The sequence below is a fragment of the Danio aesculapii genome, chromosome 2, assembly GCF_903798145.1.
Source record: "Danio aesculapii chromosome 2, fDanAes4.1, whole genome shotgun sequence".
Taxonomy (NCBI): Eukaryota; Metazoa; Chordata; class Actinopteri; order Cypriniformes; family Danionidae; genus Danio; species Danio aesculapii.
Genome location: NC_079436.1, coordinates 53,635,139 through 53,650,293, shown reverse-complemented (window position 1 = coordinate 53,650,293; position 15,155 = coordinate 53,635,139).

Below are 15,155 nucleotides of genomic sequence, written 5' to 3'. Positions count from 1 at the left end.
ATAATGAATAAATATATATATATACATAAAAATATTTAAACATAGACTGAACTTGAGGCCGGGTGATTTGATCCGATAAACTCACTGCACAGACAGCGTGACAGTCCTTCTCGGAACTGCAGATGGCGACATGGCGGGACAGCAGTATAAACTCGCACGTCTTCCTAAACTTCAGCCATTATTCTAATATGGGCGCGCGCGCTCTAACAGTTGTTGCTAGATCGGATATGGATGCGGCCGGAGGTAATGAGAATAATTTATGTTATTTATTAAATTTCCCATTTATTATATTTTATTAATGTCTACCCCCACCCCAACCCTAAACCCAACCGTCACAGTAACGTAGAAACAGTAGTTGTACTTAGTATTCTTTATGTTATCTATTAAATTACCCAATTAATTATACTTTTAAACACCTACCCCCACCCCAACCCTAAACCTAACCATCACAGTACTGTAAAAATATTAATTATTGTTATACAGTGTCATAAAAAAATGCTTTTATATTAATGTGCATATAGCACTTCCGGCCAGCTGCGTATTCAATCTAGACTTTACCCGCTCGCTCTCACCGAAAGCGGGAGACGCGTCTCTCATATGAATCATACACTGTATATATACACTGGAGGAACGCTGCCGAATGTAGCGAAGTAAAAGTAATGATTTTTCTCAAATAATTTACTTGAGTAAGAGTAAAAGTATTTAAATGTAGTGAAAAAGTGCACAGTACCCAATAAATTTACTCAAGTAAATGTAACCAAGTAAATGTAACTCGTTACTACCCACCTCTGCTCGAGTGTTTCCAAACCTTTACGAGTTGATTTATTTAGTTTAAAGAAGTGTGACATTTGAAGAATGTTAGAACCAGTAACCACTGACACACATAGTAGGAAAAACAAATACAATGGAAGTCAATGGTTACCGGTTTCTGACATTCATCCAAATATATTCTTTTGTGTTCAATAGAAAAAGAAACTCAAACCGCGGAGAACAAATAAACGATGACAGAATTATTATTTTGGGTGAACTATCGCCTTAATGAATCATTCGCAAAGACATTTGACAAGCTTTTCCACCGATGACCCGATGTCTTTTTCTGAAAGTGATCAGGCCCCAAAGCAAACTATTATCATCAGGGATTAGTGCATAAAAACTAGTTCAGGTCTGTAATAAGCTCTTAATAAAGCAGAACTTTAGAAAAGCAAACAGCATCTAAATATGTAGGTCAGGTGAAATATTTAGGTCACGAATGTAAAAGTTTAATATAAAGTGCAGCTCTTCTTGTTTAATGTATTTCCATTGTATTTTTAATCCGATACAACTGTTATCATTGGTTTCAGGAATGCTTACGTGGCTTACAGGGATTAGATTTCTTCTTCAAAGGGGTTTTTCTCCATTCTGAACGTGTTGAAGATCAGCTTTAACATGCAGGAATACTCCATGCCAACATGAGCAATGATTAGACTATGAGAAACACTGAGATGACAGTCCTGTAAAGTGAAACAAAGTGGAAATTAACAAAGAAATAAGTCTCGCAACGGCTTTTCAGGCCTAATTAGACTTTAGTGAGGCTTTGACTGTGGCTTTTTTTGGACATATGTTGATTGTGAGGGTGGCACGGTAGCTCAGTGGTATAAGCATTGTCGCCTCACTGCAAGAAGGTCGCTGCTGGGTCAGTTGGCGTTTCTCTGTGGAGATTGCATGTTCTCCACACGTTGGCGTGGGTTTCCTCCGGGTGCTGCGGTTTTCCCCACAGTCCAAAGACATGCGCTATAGGGGAGTTGGGTAAATAAAATTTGCCGTAGTGTATGTGTGTGTATGAATGTGCGAGTGTATATGTGTTTCTCAGTTGTGGCTAGAAGGGTATCCGCTGCGTAAAACAAACAGGTATGCTGGCATAGTTGTTAGTTGGTGGTTCATTCTGCTGTGGCGACCCCTGATAGAAGGGACTAAGCCGAAAGAAAATGAATGAATGAATGTTTGTGCTGTAGATTTTATTCATTTATTTATTCACTGATTTATTCAGTTGCAGTGTACTCATTAGTTAGACTCCAAGAGAATACATGAACTGATCAATGCTGAATGCCATGTATGTTGCTTTGAATTAAAGCATTTGCCAAATACATTAACATAATTGCATGCTCTACTGTTTGTACTTAATTTTGCATTCAGAAGTGTATTTTTAATGCTATTGTCAGGGCCAGTAACGCAAAAAAACCAAATGCAGGTGAAGACAATGATTTATTGTAGAAGGCAAAAAAATCTGACAGATCAGTCCATATGCAAAATTGAAAAGAAAAAAATCCTCTAGAAGGTAATGTCTCAGTCTCAGGGGGAAAGACACAAAAACTCTGTTCAACAAATGGAATCAAAATGCTCTTCAGCAAGCAGTCTTCAGTTTAATAGAAACAAAATTACTTAGTCCAAAAAATGAACAATGGCAAAAAGAAAACACTCGCAGACTTTGCTGGAATAGTTTGGGAGAGAATGATTGGAAATAACCAGGAACAAAATAGACTGGCCAGTAGAAACAGAGGCAGGTGAATTGGTCAAAACCAGGCCAGTGTCCAGGACAAAATAAATTCAGGCAGCGCAAGAGCAATGACTTCGGGTAAGCCAGGGACTACACAGAAAGGCTGGGAAGGTAGGGAGAGAGTCCTGGAATCAAACAGAAAAAGGTTAACTAAAAACATTCAGTTCACCTATATGGGATGTTGCAGGGTCAGAAGCAAACAACAATCTGGCACAGAACAGCACAAACAAAAGAGAATATATAGGGGAGCTAACGAGGAGAAAATGAGCAAAGACAGGTGAAACAAATCAACTAAATGAATGAGAACGAGGGCTTGGAGACAAACAATTAGGAGCACAATCAAAGGAACATGTGGCTAGTACAAACAAACAAAACAGACAGAACAAGCCGATCAGCCAGGAGTCCTGACAGCTATAGCATACTGCCTAGCAAAGTTATTATGAATTGTTAAAAAAACTGATTTGAACACTTTTTGTTAATTGAAATCTGTATAATTGTTTAAACATACTTATATTTCATTTATTCTAATTGCCTTTTTTCCTCCAAACTAACAAACTAAAAACTTTCATTATAATTACTATATTATATAGAAATCTTAATTTTTTTTCAAATATTACATACAGAGTGCAGCAAAATCTCGCTAATCTCTCTTTTAAATATATATTTTAACAGGAAGCTATACAATATTATAATTGTGCATATACATTAGGTTAGTCAATACTGAAACCAAATCTGGAGCTTATCTAATATATAACTTATGACAACGGTCCAAAAACGAGTACATCCGAATGTATATGTTAGAGAAAAATATTAAATACAAAATTTAAAAAAGAGGAAAATCAAGAGAAGCAAAAAAGTTTTTAAAAATTCTGTCTTTAATTTTGCAGTTTGTAAAGTTTTTTTGCAATATTTTGCTTGAATTTAATTGTGTCATCTTTCAGTTTCTAAATATGTTTGGTGACTAAATTAATAATTTAATAAATATATCTGTTAAATAAATAAAATTTGTTTAAATACACCAAAACACATGAGAATTACTATTTCACTTAAATTCACTGAGAAATGATTAAGACATTCATTTTCAAAATGAGCTGTACTCAGTTATTGTAACACGGGGAGTGACAGAGACAACTGAGGTTTAGGATCCACGTGCAGGTTTATTCGAAGTCAGGGAGGCAATGATCAACACAAGTGCAAAAAGATGTATGAAGGCAGTCCAGAATCGTAATCAGTCACAGGCGAGAGGTCGGTAGACAGGCGGCAGACAAGGAGAAAGGGAAACCAGGCAAAGATCAAAACACGGCGGAATACTAGACTAGGAAAACACGTTGTAATGTCACTATACAGATAACAAGACTAGGCAATGGAAGTGAGAGTGTGTGTTGTTTAAATAGTGTGTGTAATCAGTCTCTGACAATCCTCAGCTGGTGCAAGTGTAATCAGTGAAAATGAGGAAGCATGTGTGTTTGTGGAACGGAGTGCATGTATGAAAATGTAGTCCATGAATGGCGGATTTGTAGTCCATAAGTTATTGTGAGGGTGAGTGCTTACCAGCGACCTCTGGTGGTTAGAGATCGCTGGTAATCATGACAGTTATGCTGAGCACTGTTTGTTTAACAGAGCAATGAACATTTTCACAGTATTTCATATTATATAATATAAGAAGTGTTTTTTTTTTTGGCTGGAATATTTTTTATTTTGCATTTTCTAAATGTAAAATAGTAAATATTATTAGCCTTGATTGGCTACAGAGCAAATCACTGTTGTCCAATGACTTGCCTTGTTAACCTAGTTAAGCCTTTAAATTGCACTTGAAGCTGAATGCTAGAATCCTGAAAAATCTAGTAAAATATTATGTACTGTTTTTATGCCAAAGAAAAAATAAATAAATAATACCTAAAAAAAGCATTAATGAATTTGTAGTTGTCTCCTTATACAAAAATAATAGCTCTCATTTAATAATAACTCATTTGTTGTATAGTTGATGCATTTATGGCGTTGTATAGTTCATTATCAATAAGAAGTATTTTTCAAGAAGCTCAAAGCATTATATGCATTCATTCGTTTTCCTTCACCTTAGTCCCTTATTTATCAGGGGTTGCCACAGCGGAATGAACCGTCAACTTATCTAACATATTTTTTACGCAGTGGATGCCCTTCCAGCTGCACCCCAGTACTGGGAAACACCCATACACACTCGAACCAGCAACCTTCTTGCTGTGGGGTGACAGTGCTTACCACTGAGCCACCGCGCCACCCCATATGCAAACAGAAAGGATAAAATGAAAAGTAATGCAAGGCACAGATCTGGATAGCTCTAATTAATATATTCATTTTATTATAATACAATTTAAAACTATGCATACTTGTTTTATATATCTATTAAAAAGTAAATCTGTTTCTGGGTTAAAGGTTAAAAAAAGTAAAAAAAAAATAACTTTCTGGGAAAAGTTACAATCTTCATGCCAAAACTAAGCTTGGGCTATATTGTGTTAAAAGTATTTGCTCTGGGCAAAAATATGTTCAGCTTAAGACAACACTAGTATAATCCTGTTATAATCATAATAATCCTTTAATTTCATACCTGTTGGGAGGTCAGGATGAATCTATTTTTCAGCAGAAATATATTAACACATACATATGAGCGGGCAAAGCGGTGGCGCAGTGCACAGCGCCTCACAGCAAGAAGGTCTCTTGTTTGAGTCCTGGCTGGGTCAGTTGGGATTTCTGTGTGGAGTCTGCATGTTCTCCCTGTGTTGGCGTGGGTTTCCTCTGGGTGCTCCGTTTTCCCCCACAGTCCAAACACATGCGCTGTAGGTGAATTGAATAAACTAAATTTAAATAATCTAAATAAACCACACAGAACTGAACTAAACTTCAACTCTGAAATCTGGAGTTTACTAGAACTATGTTAAGCAGCTTTCACACAATCTACATTGAGAAAAGCGCTATATAAATCAACATAAATAATTATATTATTAAGGAGAAAGTCCGAATGTGCGAATATAAAACCAACTTTACCTCTATGTGTAAGTTTACATACCCTGCCGTACAGGTGGAGGCCTAGTTCGCTGTCAGAATGGTTGTTTTGCTTGTTGATGATTACCCAGGCCTTGTATAGCTTAATCTTTTCTTCCTTGTCTTTGGCTAGGCAGAACCTCGTTTTTTAGCACTACAATGTTTTAAATCTGGGAATCATGGAGCATTATTTCTTGCATATGACCACACAGAACAAAAGTGTTGGCATCCAAAGACTTGCAGGCCTTTAACTTCTCTCTTGTTAAAACACTTGTAGTTTCAATGAGATAGTTGTATAATTCGGGCTGGATGCTTGGTCATTTCGTCTTATTCAATATCCATTGGGAGGGTGCTATCGCAAATGAACCTGTCAGATGAGCGCCGCTCACTTTAACGTTAATTTTGCAGAATCACAGTGCTTATCACTGGGTGACAAGCTGTTATAATACGCTGAAAGCATTATGTAAATAATATATATATATATATATATATATATATATATATATATATATATGTCATCAATATAACTTATCTCTAATACAACAACAAACTCTGAACCGCATCGGATGTCATTCCCTCGCTGTAAATGCTAGCGCTCCTGTTTTTTTTTCCGCCATCTCCCTGCGCGCGCATCCTGAATGTTTACAAACACGGTAATTCGTCTAGAATTTGCACCCTGCCGTAGTGTAAGAGTGTGTGTGTGTGTGTGTGTGTGTGTGTGTGTGTGTGTGTGTGTGTGTGTGTGTTTGTGTGTGTGATTGTGAGAATGTATGGATGTTTCCCAGTACTGGGTTGTGGCTGGAAGGGCATCCTCTGCATGGAACATATGCTGAAATAGTTGGCGGTTCCTTTTGTTGTGGCGACCCCTGATAAATAAAGGACTAAGTTGAAGAAAAATGAATGTATGAATGCCTACAAATGCTTACAGTGGCAGATTCAAAAACAAGACTATCATCCTACGTTAATGAGAGAGAGATGGTCACTAGTGGGCGTGGCTTTCCCCTCTGATGACACGTACAACGGGAGAATGTCAATCAAAGTGTTTCTGCAGGCTGTTTTATCAAGTGTGATTATGAAAAATAAGATTAATCAATTTTTACCCTTAGAAGCTGCTTATATTCACAGGTTGTTGCCACACAACTGTGTTTAAACACCTTAACAAAGTGATATTTCCATAATAGGTGCCCTTTAAACATATTTTATCCAAAGATTTCCTCCAGATGTGCTGATAAAGAGGTCTTTTTAGTGTTTTTTTGTGGCATGTTTGAACACAGACCGCTGTTTTTGTGGAAGATCTGCATGTCTGGATGTCTTCAGTTGCTCAATCATTTGACAGAGCAGATAAATGTCAGATCAGATCTGGATGTGTTTTATTTCACTGCAGGGCGGATCAAACAGTAGATCCTGACTCATATGCTTTCATACGTCTTGTGTAGGTTTCATAAAAAAATTACAGTGAATCAAAATGAAAAGAATTTGGCGCAGATTTGAGCAGTGTTATGATTAATGAATCGTGGGTGTGAAAAGTCGAGATAGGATGACATTAACTGCTTCATCGTGGCGTTTCATGTTGATGACAGCAAGCACCGTCGATCTGTTTTGTCAACACTGCTTCTATTAAAAACCATAAATTGTGGCTGATGGGTCATTTGGGTGACGTTTAAATCCCTCAAATGCTTGGGTGTAAACTTAGATGAATCACTGATGCATACTAAGCCATAGATATACAGTATACACTAGATGTCACCTACGCTGTTGTTGTCTATTGGAAGGAATGCGTCAATAAAGCTGCCATTTTGGTACAGGGTAGCACTCTTTTGAAATGAATGTAGGACAAAGGTGCAGTGGAAGACTAGCCATCCGGAGCCATAGATATATACACATAGTTGAAACCAGAAGTTTACATACACTGTATAAAAAGGTATACCATTAAAAAAAAAAAAAAGTCAGATGTTAATGTGACTAAACTTGTTCTCTTTTAGGTAAGTTAGGATTATTAAATTTGTTTATGTTATGCTTAATAGCAGAATAATGAGAGAGATATTTTTGGAGAAATTGTTATAACGTTTCTTGAAAGTCAGGTTTACATACAATAAGATTATTAAGCCTCTGATAAAGCTCAGACGATGGCGTCAAGGTTTTGGAAGTTTCTGATTGGCTAATTGACAACATTTGAGTTAATTGGAAGCACAACTGTCGAATAGTATTTAAGGAAAACCTCAAACACACTGCTTCCTTATGTGACAACATGGGAAAATCAACAAGCCAGAATCAACAACAAAGCCAGATTACAATTAGCTAAATTACACTGGGAAAAAAAACAAATTTTTGGAGACATGTCCTGTGGTCTGATGGAACTAAGGTTGAACTGTTTGGCCATAATGACCAGTGTTACATTTGGCGGACAAAGGGGAAAGCTTACAAGCCTAGGAACACCATCCCAAACCTTAAAGTGCTACAGAAAAAAACATGAAATAAAGCAAAAGGATGAGGTAAAGTGAGCAACCATCAAAGATTTACCCAAAGCCTAAATAATACATTTTAACATTTAAAAGAATTATTAAAATGTAAGTCTCTTTTAAAACCATCTCATGCTTGTACAGGGCTTAAACTTCTGGCAGAGCCTGATGAGCTCTGGTAAAGCATGCCTTTTGACCTCTACTTTTCAATATGAGCAAAATGCACATTTTGATAAAATGCATGTAATTAAATGCATTTAGTCAGCAATTTTTTTTATCACTTCATGTGAAGTTTATTGTTTGTCACTGATTTTGTATAATCAAAAACATTTAATTCTCAGACAATGAAAGAAATTTTCATACAGTGACATTAAACAATCTCTGGCGTTCTCTGCTGTTCACCATAACATTTGAGGCAAGTTCGTTATGTCCTAGTTTAGGGGTTTAAATGAGTTGCATCTGTTTACACTGTTTGCAAACAGCATGACTCCGTCCATGCTCCCAAAGCTACGTTACAGTCTATGGTTTAGATGTGTAAATAATGATTTACTGAATCAAATAATCGAATTTATTGAATCACATGATTCACATTTGGAAGATTTAGTGACGCCTGCTGGTCAAACTGTGTAAATGCATTGAAAACAGGCCACATATGCATAAAAACTAATTTATAAATTCTGTTTTAATTTCTATTTATAATTTCGAATTAAAATGCAGTTAATAAATTGCAATTAGTAATATCTCCTCATACTATTAAACAAGAAGTGTTATTAAATGTGTTATTTTAATAGGCTACATTTTATTAAAGCGTGTTTAAATCCAATCAAATAAGAGACTATTGACTAAAATAATTCTTTTTTTGTAGGAATTTCTTTAAAATGTCATCAAGCAAATAAATAAACGATAACAGGATTGATGTGACGAAGAATCTTTACTGAATCACTTTGGAGGTTTGAATCAGTGATTCAACGAGGTAGTTGTTGGCTGCGATTATGATTGCACTATTTAGAATTTCTGACATTATATTATTAAGAAGAAAGTCCAAATATGCGAATATAAAACAAACTTTACCTCAATCAAACCGTTAAATTAACTGTAAAAAAGCATTGATGTGACGAAGAATCTTTACTGAATCACTTTGGGGTTTTGAGTCGCGCTGTGAATCACTGATTCAAAAATGACGGATCTTGACGGTTTTGCTAGGTGCCATGGATTGAGGGAAGGTTGGTTTTATATCCACACATTCCTTCATTTTAATGGTGCATATGTCGTTTACCACAGTACTTTGAACATTTGGTCTGAAAACGCGTGTAAGTATACCTTCAAAACAACAGTAGCACTTTTTAATTGACTGTAAACAATGTACTTAGACAGTCGTTGGCTGCTAATATGACTGATTTCCCTGTAGTTATAACCAACTTTACCCTAATTGTTTTTGTGGTTAGTTTAACAGTAGGGGGTTGTCGTTAGCCTACATCATAAAATAAGTCTGTGGTAATTTCTCTCCACAATAATTTAGTTGAAATCACTCCAAAGTGATGACTTTATTTGATTGTTTTATGTACTAATTAGCCATGCTTGACGTTAGCCAACGCAACGTAACGTTAATGATCTCAAATGAACGTTTTTTTTTTTATCGCAGCGGCTTCATTAATACACTTTAACTTTATATCGCCTCAGAAATAAATCAATAAATAAGCAATAGAAGCCAGAAAATGTAGAAAATCTGAATATGCTGCATGAAATTGCGTTATAAGGTTAAACATCCTGTTTATGTGCACATCAGTGGTGTAGTCCTAAAACAAAAGGTGGTGTACTATTACACCCGACCCAAATTTTAAATGTAAGTAGGCAAAGAAACGACAAAAGTCAATGTTTTTTTGATTCATTAGCTTTATATTATAATATTATAAGCTAGCCTTGGAAATTGGCTGTATGTATACAGTATGTAGCTTACAAGAATTTAGTTAACTTTTATTTAAGTTAACTCAATAGGGCCTGTGCATACATGGAAAGACAGCTATTTTACTTACTTTCTTTACTGGCTTATTACTTTACATTTAATAGGTTCCTTTAAACATCAATCAGCCTATAATCAAACTATAAGGAGTCTGTTTTCTGTTGTCGCTATTATATACTAGTAGTTTCCCTTTTAAATCGCATATTGTTTCGTGATTTATGAATAGTCTTTGCCTCATCGTTTTTAGTGTTATATATATATATATATATATATATATATATGTATATAGTGTCGTTCCCTGTAGCGGTAGGCACGATTAAGACAAATGTGAAATACTGTTGTACAGGGGTGATTTTAGGATTTTCATTTTAGGGCAGATCAGAAACAGATCATTTAGGGGTAAACAAAGAAAAAGGTATAAACATTTACACACATATACATTTTTAAGTAAGAATTTAAAATAATACACTAAAATTAGGGAAGTTTAATCAGAAAAATAAGTGAGTATACCGACTGTATACTCAATTATTGATCCTCAGAAGTGGTAATACCCAAACAGCTCGTGGAAAAAAGTAAGCATACTGAGTATATGTGCGTATAGCAAGGACTACACCACTGGTGCACATGATACTGATTTAAAAAGTAAAGGATATTATTTAAAATGAGCATAAAAATAGTGTTGATATAGCTTTTACATAAAATATATGGTCATTCTACAAAATTGCATGTCACGTTTCTTTCCTGCATCTTATTATTATTATATATTTGTGCTATTTATATTTATACTATTATATTACTTATGGTTGAACACATAATGCAATTATTGCATAAACCAGAGAGGTGCAAATGATGAATTCTTAAACTCATTAAATATTTATGTTTAAACCTTTACAAAAAATCAGCTGTATTTATTATTATACTAATGATAATTATTGTTGTTGTTATTATGTCCCCAACACAGTTTAAAATTATATTTAAATTTAAAATGTAATATATGAATCTCAATGAATATTTAAATAAACATTTTAAAAAGTCAACGGTAAAGGCTCCTGTTTCATGTAATGCTTGCTGTGTTTATGTGTGGTCCACAGGCCGGTCAGCAGCAGTCTAGCACCACATTATTCCTCAGCTGGATCTCAGTGATGCCCAAATCCTCCAGCGCCAGCTTGACGGAGGGTTCATCAGCCGGAAGAGTGCAGCATTAGGTGCATATTTATATAATAAAAATGCAAAATATGTGTAAATAGTAATATAAAAGTTTAAGTATTTTAAAATACACTAAAATTATTAATAAAAAAAACTATGGCATTATATTGTTTTTAAATTATGCCCCATAAAATATATGAATTTTTATTAATTCAATTTTGAACAGGTGCTTTGCATGGTGCTTATTGAATGATTATTTAAATATTTTAAAAAGATGAAATTATTAAAATTCTGAGCAGTTTTTTTTTATAAGAACATCATTTCATGTATTTAATAAAGTAGTAGAAAAAAAAATACTAATATTTATTAAGTATCATTTTGAGCAGGTGCGTTGCATGAGATGCATATATTTAGTTTATTTAATAAAGTAGTAGAAAAAATATTAAATAATATTCTGAGCAGGTATTTTGCATGAGATGAATTTTCAACAAAGCAGTATCAAATTAGCGTAGCATTAGTTTGAAATGAAGCTGTAATATTTATCTGACCTATTATTAAAATATAAAAAGAAATTATTGAATCAAAAATTGAAAAGGTGTTTTGCTTGAGTTTCATATTTAATAAATTAGCATAACATAAGTTTTAAATAAAGCTGTGATATTTACATCTTACTAATGATTAAAACATTACAATTTTTATTAAGTACAATTTTGAGCAGGTGTTTTGCATGAAATGCATATATTTAGTTTATATAATAAAGTAGTAGAAAAAAAAAATATTTTGAGCGGGTATTTTGCATGAGATGTATATAGATATTAAAGTGTTGCTTACAAAGTAGCATAACATTTTTAATTTAAGTGGTGATATTTACATCTGTTTGACTAATTTTTTTAATATTTTGAAAAGATGACTTTTAGTAAAATGATGCAGGTGTTTTGCACGAGATTCGTATTTCATGTATTTAATAAAAAATATATAAAATTTGTACATTTATAAAATTTATTAAATGCAAATTCTGAGCAGGTATATTTCATGAGATGCATATTTAATTAAGTGGTAACAGATTTGCATAACTTTAGTTTTAAATTAAGCTGTTATATTTAACCGACTAATTATTAAAATATAAAAATATTGAAAGAAAATATTGAACAGGTGTTTTGCATGAGATGCATATTTAATGTCTTTAATAAAGTAGTAGAAAAAATAAAAATATTTATTAAATATGATTTTGAGCAGGTATTTTGCATCAAATGCATATTCAATAAAGTAGTATCAAATTAGCATAACATTAGTTTTAAATTAAGCTGTGATATTTAACTGACCAAATATAATATAAAAGCATATTTAATAAAATTAATGTTGAACAGATGTTTTGCCCGAGATGCATATTTAATAAAGTAGTAAATTAGCATAACAACTGTTTTTTATATATATATATATATATATATATATATTTTTGTATTAAAAAAAAAAAAAAAAAAAAAAAAAATAATATATATATATATATATATATATATATATATATATATATATATATGAGATGTATATTTCATAAAGTAGCTATTAAAGTTGCTAACAAAGTAGCATAACATCAGTCTTAACCTATTTAAATATTTTGAAAAGATGACTTTTAGTAAAATGAAGCAGGTGTTTTGCATGAGATGTGTATTTCATGTATTTAATAAAATAATATCTAAAATATTTATGAAATACAATTTTGAGCAGGTAAGTTTCATTATATTCATATTTAATAACTAATTATTAAAATATAAAAATATTTAAATAAAATATTGAACAGGTGTTTTGCTTGAGATGCATGTTTAATGTCTTTAATAAAGTAGTATAAAATATAAAATATTTATGAAATATGATTTTGAGCAGGTATTTTGCATGAGGGGCAACGCTGTGGCGCAATAGGTAGTGCTGTCACCTCACCTCAAGAAGGTTGCTGGTTCAAGCCTCGGCTGGGTCAATTGGCGTTTCTGTGTTGAGTTTGCATGTTCTCCCTGCGTTTGCGTGGGTTTCCTCCAGGTGCTCCGGTTTCCCCCACAGTCCAAAGACATGCCGTACAGGTGAATTGGGAAGGCTAAATTGTCCGTAGTGTATGTGAGTATGTAATTGTCCGTTGTCCGTAGTGTGAGTGAGTGTGTATGGATGTTTCCCAGAGATGGGTTGCGGCTTGAAGGGCATCCGCTGCATAAAACATATGCTGGATAAGTTGGCGGTTCATTCCGCTGTGGCGACCCCAGATTAAGAAAGGGACTAAGCCGAAAAGAAAATGAATGAATGAATTTAGCATGAGATGAATATTCAATAAACTAGTATCAAAATAGCCTAACATTAGTTTTAAATTAAGCTGTGATATTTGATAGGTATTTCATATTTTTTAAATAAAACGTTGAACAGGTGTTTTGCTTATGATACATATTTCATATATTTTAAGAAATAGTACAAATAAATCTACAAATATTAATTAAATACAATTTTAAGCAGGTGTTTTATATTCAATAAAGTGGTCATAAATCACCATAAGATAAATTAAGTTGTGATATTTAACTGACCAATTATTAAAATATAAAAAAAATATTTATTAAATTCAATTTTGAGCAGTTTTACATGCAACTTCAGCTGTAAAACAAGTTATATTGAACAGATAAATCAGATTGTTTTCTCCAGTGATCATGGCTGTGTGTGTGGTCTACAGGATGGCACAGACGACCAACTGCTCCTCTCTCCTGTAGACAGTATTGGGGTGAGACCAGCCGCTCCTTCAATCTCTGCTGCTGGAGGAAGCGATGTGTGTCCCGCCGCCTCCACGTCTCTGTTGTTTAATTCACTCTGTGATATTTAATAGGTTTTTGACTAATTATTCAAATATAAAATTGTAAAAGTTTTAACAGGTGTTTTGCCTGAGATTCATATTTAATAAAATAGTAAGAAATTATCAAAACTTTAGTTTTAAATTAAGCTGCGATATTTAATGGGTATTTCACTAATTACTAAAATATAAAAATATTTATTGAATAAAAATGTTGAACAGGTGTTTTGCATGATTTGCATATTCAATAAAGTTATAAAATTAGCATAACATTAGTTTTAAATTAATCTGTGATGTTTAATTGACCAATTATTAAAATATTTATGAAATAAAACGTTGAATAGGTGTTTTACATGATATGCATATTTAATAAAGTAGTAAAATTAGCATGACATTAGTTTTAAATTAAGCTGTGATGTTTAATTGACCAATAATTAAAATATTTATTGAATAGAATTTTCAACAGGTGTTTTGCATGATATGCATATTTAATATAGTAAAATTAGCATAACATTAGTTTTAAATTAATCTGTGATATTTAATTGACCAATTATTAAAATATTTATTGAAAAAAAACGTTGAATAGGTGTTTTACATGATATGCATATTTAATAAAGTAGTAAAATTAGCATAACATTAGTTTTAAATTAAGGTGTGATATTTAATTGACCAATTATTAAAATATTTATTGAAAAAAAACGTTGAATAGGTGTTTTACATGATATGCATATTTAATAAAGTAGTAAAATTAGCATAACATTAGTTTTAAATTAATCTGTGATGTTTAATTGACCAATTATTACATTATTTATTGAATACAATTTTGAACAGGTGTTTTGCATGATATGCATATTTAATAAAGTAGTAACATTAGCATAACATTAGTTTTAAATTAAGCTGGGATATTTATCTGACCTATTTTAAAAATATTTATGAAATAAAATGTTGAACAAGTGTTTTGCATGATATGCATATTTAATAAAGTAGGAAAATTAGCATAACATTAGTTTTAAATGAAGCTGTGATGTTTAATTGACCAATTATTACAATATTTATTGAATACAATTTTGAATAGGTGTTTTGCACGATATGCATATTTAATAAAGTAGTAAAATTAGCATTACATTAGTTTTAAATTAAGCTGTGATATTTAACTGACCAATTATTAAAATATTTATTGAATACCATTTTGAATAGGTGTTTTGCATGATATGCAAAACA